We start from the raw sequence: 15,304 nt of genomic DNA, 5'->3' as shown, positions 1-15,304 counted from the left end.
GCCAGGCCATTCTGCGAGATATTGTGAATCCTTGTATCATGCCAATGGCCGACCCCTGACACGTTCGGGGAAACTTCCCCAGGAGCGCAATGGGGATGTGCGCTCAGACAGAAATGTTTCCCCAGGGCATGATACCAACCCAGGCTTACTCAGCCAGCTTTCAGCCAGCACAAAGGGATCAGCCGGGGTGGATGTATGCACCGCAACAACAGTCGTCTTAGAATCCTGTCGGGTCTATAAGGTTCCCTTGGATGCGTTTGGGCCTCTAGGACATGGGCTAAGTGCATTATTGGTGGGAAGATCTAGTACCACCATTCAAGGGATCTTTGTTCACCCAGGAGTTATTGACGCTGACTTCACAGGACAAATTTGTGCGATGATTTCCACGCCCACCCCCCCTGTCACAGTACCGGGAAAGACTCGGATCGCTCAACTTGTACCCTTCAAATCAAGTGTCCCTAAGGCAAAACAACAGAGTCGTGAAGGTGGTGGCTTTGGTTCCACAGGACTTCCGCAAGTTTACTGGACTGCGGATATCTCCAGCCAAAAGCCACAGATGACTTGCACCTTAATATTGCCAGATGCCCAGCCGTCCAGGATTCAGCTCTGAGGTTTGATTGACACAGGGGCTGATGTGACAATCGTCTCCTTCTCCGCATGGCCTCCTACATGGCCTTTAGCCCCTGCGGGGTCAGCCATTGCAGGACTGGGAGGAACCACACAGAGTTATCGAAGCGAACGACCTGTGGTGGTAAAGAATGCAGAGGGTCAAACAGCTACAATTCAGCCCTATGTCACTACAGCTCCACTCAACCTCTGGGGGCGGGATGTCTTGGCGGCCTGGGGAGTACGTATCGGGACAAATTTTTGATGGGGGCCACTGTACTGAAGGGCGCACAGTATCCTACGTTGCCTTTGCGATGGTTAGCAAACAAACCCATCTGGCAACCCCAGTGGCCCCTACCAAAAGAAAAATTAGTCGCCCTTCATCAACTAGTTAAGGAACAATTACAACGGGGACACCTTGAACCTTCTACCAGTCCCTGGAATATGCCTGTCTTTGTAATTAAGAAGAAATCAGGAAAATGGAGATTGCTACAAGATCTCCGAAAAATCAATGCAGTAATGGAAAGCATGGGGGCATTGCAGCCTGGTATGCCCTCACCCACCATGATTCCAGCAGGGTGGGAAATCTTGATCATTGATTTGAAGGACTGTTTTTTCACAATCCCCTTACATCCTAATGACAAACCAAAATTTGCCTTTACTGTACCTGCGATTAACAACGCTGAACCTGCAAAGAGATATCAATGGAAGGTCCTACCTCAGGGCATGAAGAATAGCCCGACTATCTGTCAATGGTACGTTGCTCAAGCTTTGTCCGGAATCCGTAAGCAGTTCCCTGAAGCATACTGCTACCATTACATGGATGATATCCTGGTAGCAGCATCCACCCAGGACGAGCTGCTGAAGATACAGCCTCGGCTACTCGCTGCTCTACATTCTTATGGATTGCAAGTGGCTCCGGAGAAAGTTCAACAGCATCCTCCTTGGAGACATTTAGGAGTCAAAATTTTGGACCAAACTATACAACACCAAGAGGTGCAATTCTCGAGTTCTATTAAGACCTTGAATGACGCTCAGAAACTGTTGGGCGTCATCAATTGGTTACGTCCCTATCTAGGGCTAACCACGGCGCAACTTGCGCCGCTCTTTAATATTTTAAAGGGGGACCCTGAGTTGAATTCACCTCGAAAATTGACTCCTGAAGCGCGACGGGCACTAGAGGAGGTTCAACAGGCCATTTCTGCTCGTCAGGTTTACCGAATAGATCCCTCCATTGATATTACCGTTTTTATTACCACTCCAGATTCTCATCCAACAGGTATCATTGGCCAATGGAACAAACAGTGGTCTGACCCCTTGCATATTCTGGAATGGGTCTTTTTGCCGCACCAACCAAAAAAGACAGCATCTACGCTATTTGAATTAACTGCTTGTCTGATAATCAAATGCTGTCAGCGCTGTCTACAATTGATGGCAGCAGATCCTGCAATAATTGTTCTGCCAGTACAGCAGGAATACTTTGAGTGGAGCCTTACTAACAGTGCTCCTCTCCAAAGTGCGCTGGAAAATTTCTCAGGACAAATTGCATACCATCTGCCTAGCCATAAATTGCTGCAATTGGCAAGATCGACAAGCTTTACCTTGCGGCCAAAAAATAGCCGAGTGCCAGTACAAGGACCCACCGTCTTCACTGATGGGTCTGGGAAAGCTATTGTTACCTGGAAGGAGGAATCTGAGTGGCAGGTGCTGGAAGGCCATGAGTCAGGCTCAGCCCAGTTGGTTGAACTGAGGGCTGTTGCCATGGCCTTTCAACGGTTCTCGCAGGTACCTTTGAATTTGGTCACCGATTCTGCTTATGTGGCTGATATAACGCAACGCTTAGATTGTTCACTTCTGAAAGAAGTGAATAATGCGGCTCTGTTTTCTCTGTTAAAAACCTTATGGTGTGCAATTCAAGATCGAGTTCACCCATATTACATCCTGCATATCCATAGTCATACTAATTTGCCAGGCTTTATAATGGAAGGCAACGCCAGGGCTGACATGCTAGCTAACCCCGCATGGGTAGCACCTCAGCCCGATAAAATCGCACAAGCCAAGGCATCGCATAATTTCTTCCATCAAAGTGCACATACCCTGCAGAAACAGTTCCACTTAACGCCCCCTGAGGCTCGGGACATTGTCAGCGCTTGCGCTGACTGCCACGGACTTGTGGCACCTCTGCCATCGGGGGTAAACCCCAGAGGCCTAAAGGCCCTGCAGCTTTGGCAGACGGATGTAACGCATGTTCCTGAATTTGGCAGGTTTAAGTATGTGCACGTGTCTATTGACACTTTCTCCTCAGCTATGTGGGCAACTGCTCATACTGGGGAGAAAAGTCGTGATGCCATTGCCCATTGGAGACTCGCTTTTGCGGTCTTGGGCGTGCCTTTTTCTATAAAAAACGATAATGGCCCGGCCTACGTCTCACAGAAGACGGGGCAGTTTTTACAGCTATGGGGTGTAAATCATACTTTGGGTATTCCGCATTCTCCTACTGGCCAAGCCATTGTTGAACGCGCTCATGGCACCTTGAAGCGTGTTTTAGAAAAACAAAAAGGGGGAATGCATGGAGAAACCCCACAGAGTCGCCTAGAAAAAGCGTTATACACAATTAACCATCTTACAGTGCCATCAAATTCAAATAATCCCATTATTTTGAATCACTTTCTTTCGTTGCAGTCTTCAGGCGAGACGCACCTGCCCCGAGCAAAAGTCTGGATACGGGACCTACTCACTAAGACGTGGGAAGGCCCATATGAGCTTATTGCTTGGGGTCGTGGGTATGCTTGCGTTTCCACAGATACTGGGATACGATGGCTACCCGCAAGGTGCGTCCGCCCTGACCTGCAACATCAGAAACAGAACAGGCAACGTCCGAACAATGGCCAGAACGGAGATCATCCATCAAATGACCCTTCTAATGGAAATAATGACATCGGCCATCAACCTGTTCCTTCCATGAGTAGAGACTAAATTTCAAGTCTCCGTTGGAGTCAGAATGTTAGAATTAATAACTAAATGTATGACTGGTTTGCTAGATGTATCTCCCATGGTATTGCTGAAAAATCTCCCTGCTTGATTTAAACTAATCTTAAAACAAAAAGGGGGAATTGTGGAGAAACCTTTTGGCTGCTGCAGCATCCTGTGAAAGTTCTTTCCCTATGCAGGCTAACTAAGAAACACCTGTAGCTCGTTACACTGGGAAAGTTACCTTGAAACAGGTGCTGTAGCATTCAGCCAATCACTCTGGGAGATGGATGGTCAAGTGACCAATAGCCTTGACCCATCTAGCAAACCATGTGACTCCTGACTATTTAAGGCAGGGCGTTTACTCCTAAAGAGAGGCATTTCCTCCTGAGCCTTGGAGGAGTGTGGGCCTTCCTTAGAGTAGAGCCTAAAGCCTTCGCATTAGAACATTGGTCTGCTTGGAGCCGCCTGAAGCCTTCCAGCTGCGACAGAACAGGACTAGATCATCCTCTAAAAATGAGCCAGTAAAAACTGAAAAATGAGGATTTAAATATATTACAACTGTGTAAGAAAAAAAATTAGTTAACTGGTTGTTATGTATATGCCTGGGATGTCATAAGCCAGATATTGATGCCAAACTGGAAATACAAACAAAATCAAAACAGTTACACCAAGCTCTAAAAGTCTTTGTTAACAAACCAGCTACAAAAATGTCCATAGACTGTCAAAAATTTCTATAAACACTTATTCCATTTCATCTTGTGAATTCAGTGCATGTGGATATCCACTGTATTTATTTCTCATACAGATATTTAGATCACATCTCCCACATAGGAAATATAGTGGCTATAGAAATCCTTACAGAAGAGCTTCTTATCTAGGAGAAGAGAGGAAATGCTATCCTCTGAATTCCCAAGACAGGCTGATCACCAGGGCCTTTAAGGGAAAAGTCCTCTACCTGACTGCTGGCGCTCAGACACCCTGACTCCTGCCAAGGAAGAATGCTTCCAGGCTTGCGAGCCTGTCCTCCATCCTTTGTTTCTATCTCATCCATTACAGCAGACAAAAGGATCACATTCCTTTTTAGGATCCTTCGGAGTTATCTTGATCAGTTCTACGAGACCCAGGGAATGCAGGTATGTTTTTCCAGTACATTTAGCGTGCTGCTAGTACGAACCTTTCACTTAGGTTGTTTCGAAATTTATCTCATTTTGCTGTTCTCTATGAGTGTTCTTTCTTATTGTGATTACTTGCTTTTCTAGTTTGAGTAAACTTGAGTTTTTCTAATATATGGCACTCTGGCAGCTATTTTCAAGAGTACCTATAGGACACCAGATGTTTGCCATGCAAAAGAATAAGAACATTTACATGAGAATGTAAATGTAGGTTTGATTTTTGCCTTGCATTGGGCTATAAAGGGACAGCCTACCCTTACTAGTATGAAGAACTGCATTCTTGAACTTTCTTCATAACAAACATTATCCTGTTACTGTATTTATTGAGTTATATAGCCTTATTTTTACTGGCTAAAATATATTGTCTAGTTATTATACATACTAGATCTTTGTTAGGAGCTATCATTTCTATTTCATCTATTTGGACTAATTGTAGTTTGTTCAGCATAACATTTTTTTAAAGAATTTAAAGGCAAAGAGTATATGGTAGGGCCAAGGATGCTCTGAAGCTTTAGAAGATTGTTCCTGCCTCCAAACTGAAAGGGAATCTATGTACAAGAAGTTTAAGTTAGACAGAAATGCATACACAAAAGTTTGCTCCCAAAATTCCTAGACACTGCCCACAGTGGTAAAAATATATAGCATAACACTACAGAAGTTATTACCTTCATAAAAGTCAAGTTACAAAACGTGTAAACTCACTCATTAAGCATAGCTTAGGGGGAGAAAAAACTTTGAGTAAATCTGAATGTGATAGCCACATAGTGCAAAACCAAAACAACACAAAGTATTAGTAAAGATGTCCCGTCAAAGACAAACCTATGGCAATTGCATCAGAACATGTGGAATCATCCTCATATGAGATATCTTTAGATACCTCTCTATTTTCCATGCCTTTTTCAATGCAACGAATGCGTAAAGGGCTTGCACAAATGAAAACACAAAATGTTGCTTTGTCTAGAAACCTTCAGGATCCAAAACAAGAAAGGATGTTATGACAAGCATCTTATTGTATCAAATATTCATATCACAATAAAGGCCTAGGAACTAAAGCCTGCAAAATTCATATGCATCTTAAATGAATGAGAATTACTTCAAAACCTTCACATGCTAGAATCTGTTTCTTTTGGTGTGGTTTTAGAGCAAGCTAGTATGTGTCTGCAAACTGCAGCAGAAACTTACACTGCATATTTTGGAATAAAAGCATTCACATAAGCACTCAGAGCTACAGTCCTCCAGATTCTGTGCTTGCACCAGTGTGTAATACCACATTCACCATTCTCCTTGCAAGTTTCTGTGTACAAACTGCATTGCTTTGGAAGTTGATATTCACTTCCTCAACAAGAGGTTGAGTGAGGCTTTGGGACCCACCTCAAGACCCTAGATACTTGCTTCAGGATTTTGAAATTTAAATCAAAATTCATTGAAGAAAATATCTTCTTCTTCAACATGAACATCAGTTTTTCAGTGCTCCTGTCGTGTTTTTAGGCCGATCCAGCAACTAAAACTCACACAGTCGCTCCTTCTCCAGTAAAGTGGAGAGGAGAAAAATATAATAAAGGGACTGAGGGTCGAGATAAGAACAGAGGGAGCACCCACCAACCACGGTCCTGGGCAAAACAGACTTGGCTTTCTTAAAAGCGAAACAATTTATTGATGGCTACTTAAAAGGACAAAGGGGAAAAAAAATGGTTACTTGAGAGGATAAAAAGAAACAAAGTCGGATCTTAAAACCGACACCTTCCTTTCTCCCCCACCCCCTCCTTTCCTCCCGGCTCTACCTCCTCCCCCCAGCAGCACAGGGGGCAGGGACTGGGGGAGTGCAGGTCAGTTCATTCCGTGCTGTTACTGCTGCTTCTCTCTTAAAGGAGGAGGAGTGCTTACAGCCTTTTTCCCTGGCTCCGGTGGATCCCCTACTCACGAAGAAAAATCCAAAAACTTCTCCAGCGTGAGTCCAGCCCACAGGATGCAATCCTTCCCCACAGATTGCTCCGGTGTGGGCTTTACCACAGTCTCGGATACTTAGGGAGTTGTAGCCACTCGCTCCAGCGTGGGTCATCACGCAGACTCCAGATGCCGCTCTGCCTTGTCGTGTGTCCCAACACGACCATCCTCAGGCTCAGGCATCTCCTCTCCACGGGCTGCGAGTGGGTCTCTGCTCCACCGAGGCTGTCCTGGTTGCAGTGGGGCCGCCTGCCATCTCACCACCAGCTGCAGGGGAAACTCAGCTCTGGCACACCTCCTCCCGCTCCATCCTCACTGACCTGGTGTCGATGCGGCTGTTTCTCTCAGATCTCAGTCCTCTCCAGGTGAACTCAGCCCAGTGGGCACCCCGGGAGTGGGGTGCCCCCGAGTTCCCCAGCTGGCTCCGCTGCCACCATTCTCCATGGGCGGTGCCGGCCCGACGCAGGCAGCTGCCCGTCTGGGAGCCAGGGAGCGGGGGCAGTGCCCTTCTCCCTTCTCTGCTCGATCCTGGGCGAAGCACCTTTTCCGGTCCCTTTGTCCTGACTTAAATAGGGCAATTCACAGAGGCGCCCTATTGGCTCAACCCCGAGGGGGATGGCAGTCTGATCTGGTGGCCAGAACTAAGCCTAACCCGGTTCCAATATCAGGGAGGTCACAGGGAGCAAAGCCCCTCTCCTGCCACCAGAAGCCCCACCCCCCCCACATCAAACCATGACAGCTCCAAATACAGAACTTCTCTTTGATACCATAGACGTAGTAACAAAATTTGCCTTACTTCATGCATATTACCCTGTATTCAGGCACTTCCAAAGAACTTATGAAAATTGTGAACAATTCCACAGGAAAAGGAAGCACAGTAATCAGCATACCTGGATTGCGATATAGTTACACTACTACCCTTATTTTAACATCTAGCCAGAATATATCCATGCAAGATGCAGAAAGGGAATTTATCAGATGTCATGGGCTCCACTGAACAGCCTGGTAAACTTCGCATGAATTATTACAGTTTCTTCAGAAGTCACAAGCAAAAGACAAAGATTAAAATCTGTTGGAATTGCTTGATGCTTGATGTTTTGCAGAGTTTCATGTGAAGCTGAAAGCTTGCACAGATGCCATTCAATTGCAGGGAATTATTTTCTTCCTGCACCACAGAATGAAGACGTTAGCAACAAGTTACAGTTATTAAAATAGACTGCAAAGTGAAAGAATTGCAGATCTATTGCTTGTTCTCATAAGAGTCTGTTTTTTTTGTAAGCAAACATTTGGAATTCTTTACACAAGTTTAGGATTTGTTTTGGAGGATTTAAGCCCTTCGGTCACCATATTCTTGTAAAGGAAAGATTTCTAGAGTTGCGTACTCTTTAAAATCTAGCTCTAAAAGTTATCCAGTAATCCTAGCTCTGAAATATTCTACTTATTTCAAATGAGGATACAGAAAAAAAAAAAAAAAAAGCCTGTTTTGTCAGAAGTATGAAATTTTTGGAGGGGAAAGTTCATAGATTCTTTCTCTGGAGAGTATTTTTCCATGTTTTGATATGTGCACCTATTATATGTCACCAAATTCACAGTAAAGTCTTGCTGGTGATTAATATAAATTTTTACACAAATACGAGATGTGATTTCCATACCTTAGTTAGTAAATTAATAAAACTGTTTTTGTATAATTTCAATATCAATGTTGTGCAATAAAGTTTACCAATTCAGAAAGTACAGTGGTATCTGAATCTTATGAAATTAACTTCAGTATAATTATGCCTTTCTTTATAATCCTTCTGTGAAATAATTCTCTTATACTAAATAATAACCAGAAAATAGCTGACATGCTATATCATGAAAACAGTGAGTCATTGATCCATAGGAAAGTAATGTTTGAAGTTAGACTTTAAAAAAAACCTACTTCTGAATATCACATTAACACTGGTTCAGTAAGTTTATTTTTCAGCAGTAACTTTTATATGCTTCCCTCACTTCATTTTAGTATGCCCTTTAGATGACCCAGAACCTCATCTTTTTAACTGGAAAATACTCTAGTGAATCATTTCTGAGAATGTAGTTCTTGCTCAGCTAACAATAACAACTGCCAAAACTGCTCTAACAAATTAGGAAAGTCAGAAAAACGCAATTATTTTTATCACCAGCTACTGATTAATTGTACTACAGCTGTAACTAGAATCTGGATTAATGAACAATAACATTGTCTAGAATTGGGGCTGTTCAGCCTGGAGAAGAGGAGGCTCCGGGGTGACCTTATAGCGGTCTTCCAGTACCTCAAGGGGGCCTACAAGAAAGATGGGGAGAGGCTGTTCAGGAGGGCCAGTTGTGATAGGACAAGGGGTAATGGTTTTAAAATAGAGGGAGGTAGATTCAGGTTGGATATTAGGAAAAAATTTTTTACTATGAGAGTTGTAGAACACTGGAACAGGTTACCCAGAGAGGTGGTGGATGCTCCATCCCTGGAGACGTTCAAGGCCAGGTTGGATGAGGCCCTGAGCAACCTGATCTAGTTGGAGATATCCCTGTTCCTTGCAGGGGGGTTGGACTAGATGACCTTTGAAGGTCCCTTCCAGCCCTAACGATTCTATGATTCTATGATTCTATGATTCTGCTACCGTAGAAAGGGACCTAAATAGTGAAAATACAAGCTCTAAACAACATGTAAGAAAATATGTGATTGTAATTTGAATCTTATGCTATCTTATGCTTTGAAAAAAAACTGGATCATGTTTTCTTTTCCTCACAAAATAGACCTATATTTTAGTTTCTGGCTGAATTTTGTCTTTTGAAACAAGGATGGTAAACGAGCTAGAAACAGGAGACAAGATGTAGTGCTGTTTCTCTTGGCACATAGTTTTCAGATATGATATTAATGTTCCTTTTTCACATATTCTAGATTTAAAAAGCTGTCAGGCTGGGCAGCAGGAAGGAATTTTTCTTGCTGGGTATATTTGTAGGAACTGTACATGTGATGGGGTGAAGGGAGGGTTTGATAGTGGCTATAGCGTGGGGAACAGTCCACTTTCCATGATGAACCTGCCTCAGCCACTAACCAGGAGAAGCTTTTGGTTCAAATTCAATAGTAATCAAAATATACAGCTGGAAACAGACTTTAAATACACTTAGTGTAACAATCAGTTGTACCTTTGTATTCACAAGAAAGTGCAAGATGTAGCACAGATAACTATGTTTCATAAACGACAGTGAGTTGTTCCTGATTACAGCTGAACGATCTATTCGGATCTAGCCCATCTCTGTTATTCAGTTTAGTCATACACCCTGCAACCTCATCTTGTATGCGTTGTCCCCAGTCTATGTTTTGATCACAGTGTGTGATCCAATGAAGATGAATAATCATGTTACACTTTGTAACTGCAGAATTCTTAGGATTTGAATAAAAGGGTGATGTAGATGAAAACTGTCACTGTGCTCTTAACCATTCATTTCTTCCCTTAAAAAAAATAAAACATTTTAAGACAAACAGGTTTTTGATATACATAATCTGTAAAATATCTTTACAACTAAAAACTCAAATTACCCACGTACTTGTAACTCACAAAGGCTAGAAATTTGTCCTCGCAATACCCACAAGGTATTCAACATCTTTGTTTCAGAGATAAAAAGCTTAAGCACAAAGCCCAGACAACTTAAGATGAACACTTGCTTTTATCTCAGCTGTATTAAAACAAACCTTAGATTGAAAAGCAATGCTCAGGCACATGGGTGATGTATGAAACATGGGGGCAAAAAAACCCAACCAGACAAAAAAACAACGACAAACACCAAAAAAACCTTACCTACATACATCTCCTAAATCCTAAGGCAAAAATGGAAGCACCAAGCTACCTTTTTCAGTTCCCATTGTAGTCAGTGTTATGCTATCGTGACATCTATTAACAATAAATTTTGTGTTATGTGTCAAATGTTCAATATCCATTTCATACATTCTAAGCATGCAAAGTGCAGAGAAATACTAGCTTTTTTTAAAGAATAAATTCAGAAACACAAAATTTGTAAGCCCTAAAAGAATCCCAGGTGTGTTACAACAAGCAGGTAACATCCCTGCACAAAGACAGGTCACTTTGCTATTACAAACAGTTCAGTTCTGAACTGAATGTGATATATTAACCCTAATTCAAACTACATTTACACCACAATAAAGGTGAACTGAAACACACAATAATTTTATACTGAAAAAAACAGTATAGTACAGAGTGGACAAATCTAAGAAAAAGCTTTGCCTTAGACATTTGGGTTTTTTACACAGGAAATCACTCTCTATCCATAAGAAACATTTTTTCCCCTGTGTTAACAATCTAGAAAACATGGATTATTATCATGTGATACTAGAAAATATATTTTTATTTATAATACATTACATATGGTGATTGATTTCAGAATATTACTGATCTCAAACAAAAAATAACTACAATCTGTGTTCCGGGTAACATCTCCAAGCAGTGAAACACAGGCAGGCTCTGTCAAGTGTAGTTACATTTTCCTGTCAACCTCTTGGATGTACAGACAGATATTGATTTAGGGGGTACAGCAAAAGTAGGTGCTTCCAGTGCGATCATTAGAATTGAAAGGATGGGAGGAACTGGGTGCAGGAGTGCTCAGTGCAAGATGAGGATATACTGCTCCTTGATGCAAAGGGTAGGTACCCTGCATGGACGGATACATGGAGATTTACAAACGTTAATCTCTGATAGCACGAGAGTCTCAGGAACTGGGCAGTAGAGACACGCTGCCTTGCACTACAGCGAAACGGCACTAGGAACTGACTGTTTCAGGATGTCCACATTATACATATTTACTTGTATTGCCTGAAGTGCTGCGTGTTTTTTAAATATTTGTTCTACTTACTAGCAAATCTCACAGAGGGTAATTCAGATCACCTTGGATTTCCTTAGTTATTGCCATTGAAGGAAATTAGTGTCATTTTTACCTTCCATAGTCTAAGTATCTGTTAAACTTACCCTACTTCTGCACTTCTATATTTTAGTAATAATAAACTCTGAATCACAGCTTTTCCTTTCCTTATTTTTGCCCCTCCATATCTATCTCGTTTCCTCGGATGCCCAGTCTATTCATAACAATTGAAAATACTGAAAAATTATAGAGTAAAATACCCAGGTCTGACAAAGTTCAGGAATATGGTCAACCACACAGCTAGCTAAGATTCAGTCACAGTTCTTCATTTGATTTTCATATTTTACCTATTTTCACCCTACCAGCAACATTAAGAGAGCTGAGTTGGTTGATGAAAGAGACAGATGCTTTGTGTCTCTCTCTTATATTTCATAAGCAAGTAAAAGGCTGTGAATGGAGAGCCTGCAAGTGACGTAATGTGAAGTGAACTCATTGCAGTGTTTGCAATTCAGAAGACATCAGGCTATTTTTCACTTTTCCCTCAACAACTTCACTACAAGGACTTAAAGAGCCGGTAGACATGGCTCACTGCACAATTTTGGCAGCTCGCATTGTAGGTGCTTTACTTACACAGCTCTGAAAACTGGGAGAATCACTGAAAGAATTAATTGCCAGTAATTTTTATCTTATTTTTCTCCCAGAAGAGGGAAACGGAATAATGGAAATCACAGTTATCTCACAATAAAAATAAAATTTTTGATTAAGTAGCCGAATATAGATTGTTATTGACATCTAGTTGGTTAAAAATGTTTTCATTGTTGCTGTTTATGTCCTGGACCTGTCACTTACTTGCCTGCCCAGAGACAGTCTTTATCACTAGCTGACAGACCAACCTTACAAATTTACCTGCCTACGTCAGTGAGAGAGGACTGGAGATAACAGCTCTGCACCATGTCTTCACCTGAGCCAGGAGGAAGCGTGAATAATAGAAAATATTTGAGAATTCAGGTACTTATCCTTTCCCTGTGGAGCGACCAGAGAAAGCCCAGCAGCACCGATCGTGACGCTGATGGGAGAGAGCATGGCAGCTTTGAAGTGGTGTGGCCGGCACTGCTACACTGGCAGCTGTCAGAGCAGATTTGCTTCTTTTGTGCAAAGAATTTCTCTCTCCCTCTTGCCCCTCTATGGGAGTCGTTCAAAGAGCAGACAATTCTGTCAGGGGATTTTCCTCCTGCTGCTGAAAACTACATGCTGTATCAGCAAGAAAGCATGGTTAGCATTTGCTAACAATTAACTTTAATTCCTTCTAATAAATCAACAGTGATATATAACATTGAGAAGATTCAGTGCATGCAGTCTGGAAATACAGAAAGATATCAAATAATGACTATGAGAAGAAAAAAATAAAAAAGAAAACCTAAAACGGTTTCAGAATTTCGTCTAATATTGATTTGAGGTTTTCAGTTGAACTAGGAAATAAAAGCCTTTTTTCCAGGAAAGCAGGTATTAGCTCATCAAATTTGCTTTGAGCTGACACCAGCATGAAAAACTGAGAAACACACATGAACACACATGCACATATAGACACACAGAGAAATAAGAAAGCGTCTGAACATATCTGCATGAGCAGGTTACAGACAATTCTACAGCTCTCTGATATTCTGATGATGCAAGGATGTTTTGTATCATGGTATCAACATCAAGATATAAAGCCTAATTTTATACTACTTTAAAGGTAGAGTAAGCTTTTATAAGATTCTGTCTAGTATCTTTCTCTTTCCCATCCCTTCTCCAGCAGAAAAGCATTTAGTCTTCTGTTTTAGGGAAAGATTGCAAAATGGAAAGAAAGTCACAGATATTTGTTGTTACTATAACACACTCCTCAGTAAGTTTAGGATTTGACAAGCACGTGCCTAAGGGAAAGGGACAAGTTTAAAAAAAGGACTTTAAAACGTTTTGTTAGCTTCTATCTTCAAGTATTTGTCTTTGAGTCAGTATCTTTCTCTGAAGATTCCATACATTGTTATCTGGTAAAGGGCAAAACAGTTGTACCACTTCTGCAGCTGCCTTCTGCACTTCATCCTTTTTGTCAGTTTTCACAACAGGGACTGTATCATTGTACATGTGATTCATACATAAAACACTCTTTGATGTTACTAGTTTTGGACATATATCAAGTCATTATATACTTTTTAGAGTTACTCCAACAAACGAATAAAAGTTGTTACCACCATATAACTGTCAGTCCTCTCTAAAATTGATTTCAACTTTATTTGTCTTTTGAACTTTTTAAAATTCCAGGCCAAGAGTGATGTGACATCTGTTGAAATCAACTCGTAACTACAAAACCAAAACCAATAACCATGCAATGTTATTTCAGATATTTCATAAGACAAATATACTACTGAAAACATGTAATAATAAAAAACCCCAACTGATTGTCTAAGAACACTTCTCAACACCCACTTTAGCCTTCTTCCACAAATGCCTTCCCATTAAGCTGTTTACGAAGCACAGCTTTAATATCAAGAACTTATAGGGAGCATATCTATACCACAAGTCTAGGCATCAGAGGCAGCTAGTCAATGGCAAATTAGGCCTCCATAGAATCTAATTTACTCTGCAATGCTTGTGCTCTAAAAAATACAGTAAATTAACTCACACAAACCATGGTACATATGTGACTGAGAATACTTGTGGTAGCCAAACTATCTTTTTTACAGATAAATGACATATTATCTACACTACCCTGCAAGGCACCAGATCTTGAAGCTATTTCAGAACAAGAGCCACCCTGACTCAGGAACTCATCCTTGTTTTGGAAGGAAATGCTCCCATAAAATCTGTGAAAGCTCAGCACATAAATCGATGCTTTCTCAAAGATCTCAAGTTAAAAACCTTTAAACACTTGTTTTCCTCAGTTATGATCACAGAATAGCCAGCCAGCCACCCATTAATCACAACAGTAGCAGTACCACTACGCATGGGGTCCTGGACCAAGCCAGATGTTTTTAGGATCAAAACCATTACTTTCAGCTTCATTGGAAACTTCATAACAAGAGAGTCAAGGAGTTCTGAGCAAGAAGACTCATGGGAAGCCCCACTAAGTAGCCTACCTTATGGACTTAAGGCAACATGCATATGAAGCACAATAGCTATTCCCTTGCTTTGGTGGAAACAAGTGGAGCATGAAGTAGAGCTCTGAGAATATTGCATCAGCACAGCCCAAAGGAAGCTCAGAGAATTGTAACTGAAAAGCAAAACAGGAGTGCAGAGCAAGGCTTGTAAAGACTTGAAAAATATATACCTCCTCGCTTTGGTTTTAAATTACCTTGAAATTTTTCTTTCATGTGGCTTTTCCTTTCCTCTTAGAGTTTGATATTCAAACCTTGCAAGTAAATAAGGAAAGCAGCAGTTTTAAAGATTGACACAATTTCTTTGATAAAGAGCAAATTGTCAAAATTATACGTAGAAGCCCTAAGGCAGAAAGGAAAGAGCTTTCAATCACAGTGGTAAATAGAGTCTTTGACACAGTCTGAGTAAAGGGTCCAGCTAGCAAATTCAAGATCTAAGTTCTTCATTGTGATAGAAAAATCAAGGAAGATGTACATAATTATTTTTTATCAAAATCAAACTGACAAAAGCTTTAAACCTGCTGGGGTTTAACTCCATGTAAGATATTTTATTCGGCATAGCCTTACAAATGCATTTAACACTAC

This window comes from Tauraco erythrolophus, chromosome 5, assembly GCF_009769465.1.
Source record: "Tauraco erythrolophus isolate bTauEry1 chromosome 5, bTauEry1.pri, whole genome shotgun sequence".
Taxonomy (NCBI): Eukaryota; Metazoa; Chordata; class Aves; order Musophagiformes; family Musophagidae; genus Tauraco; species Tauraco erythrolophus.
This window is presented reverse-complemented; position numbering follows the sequence as displayed.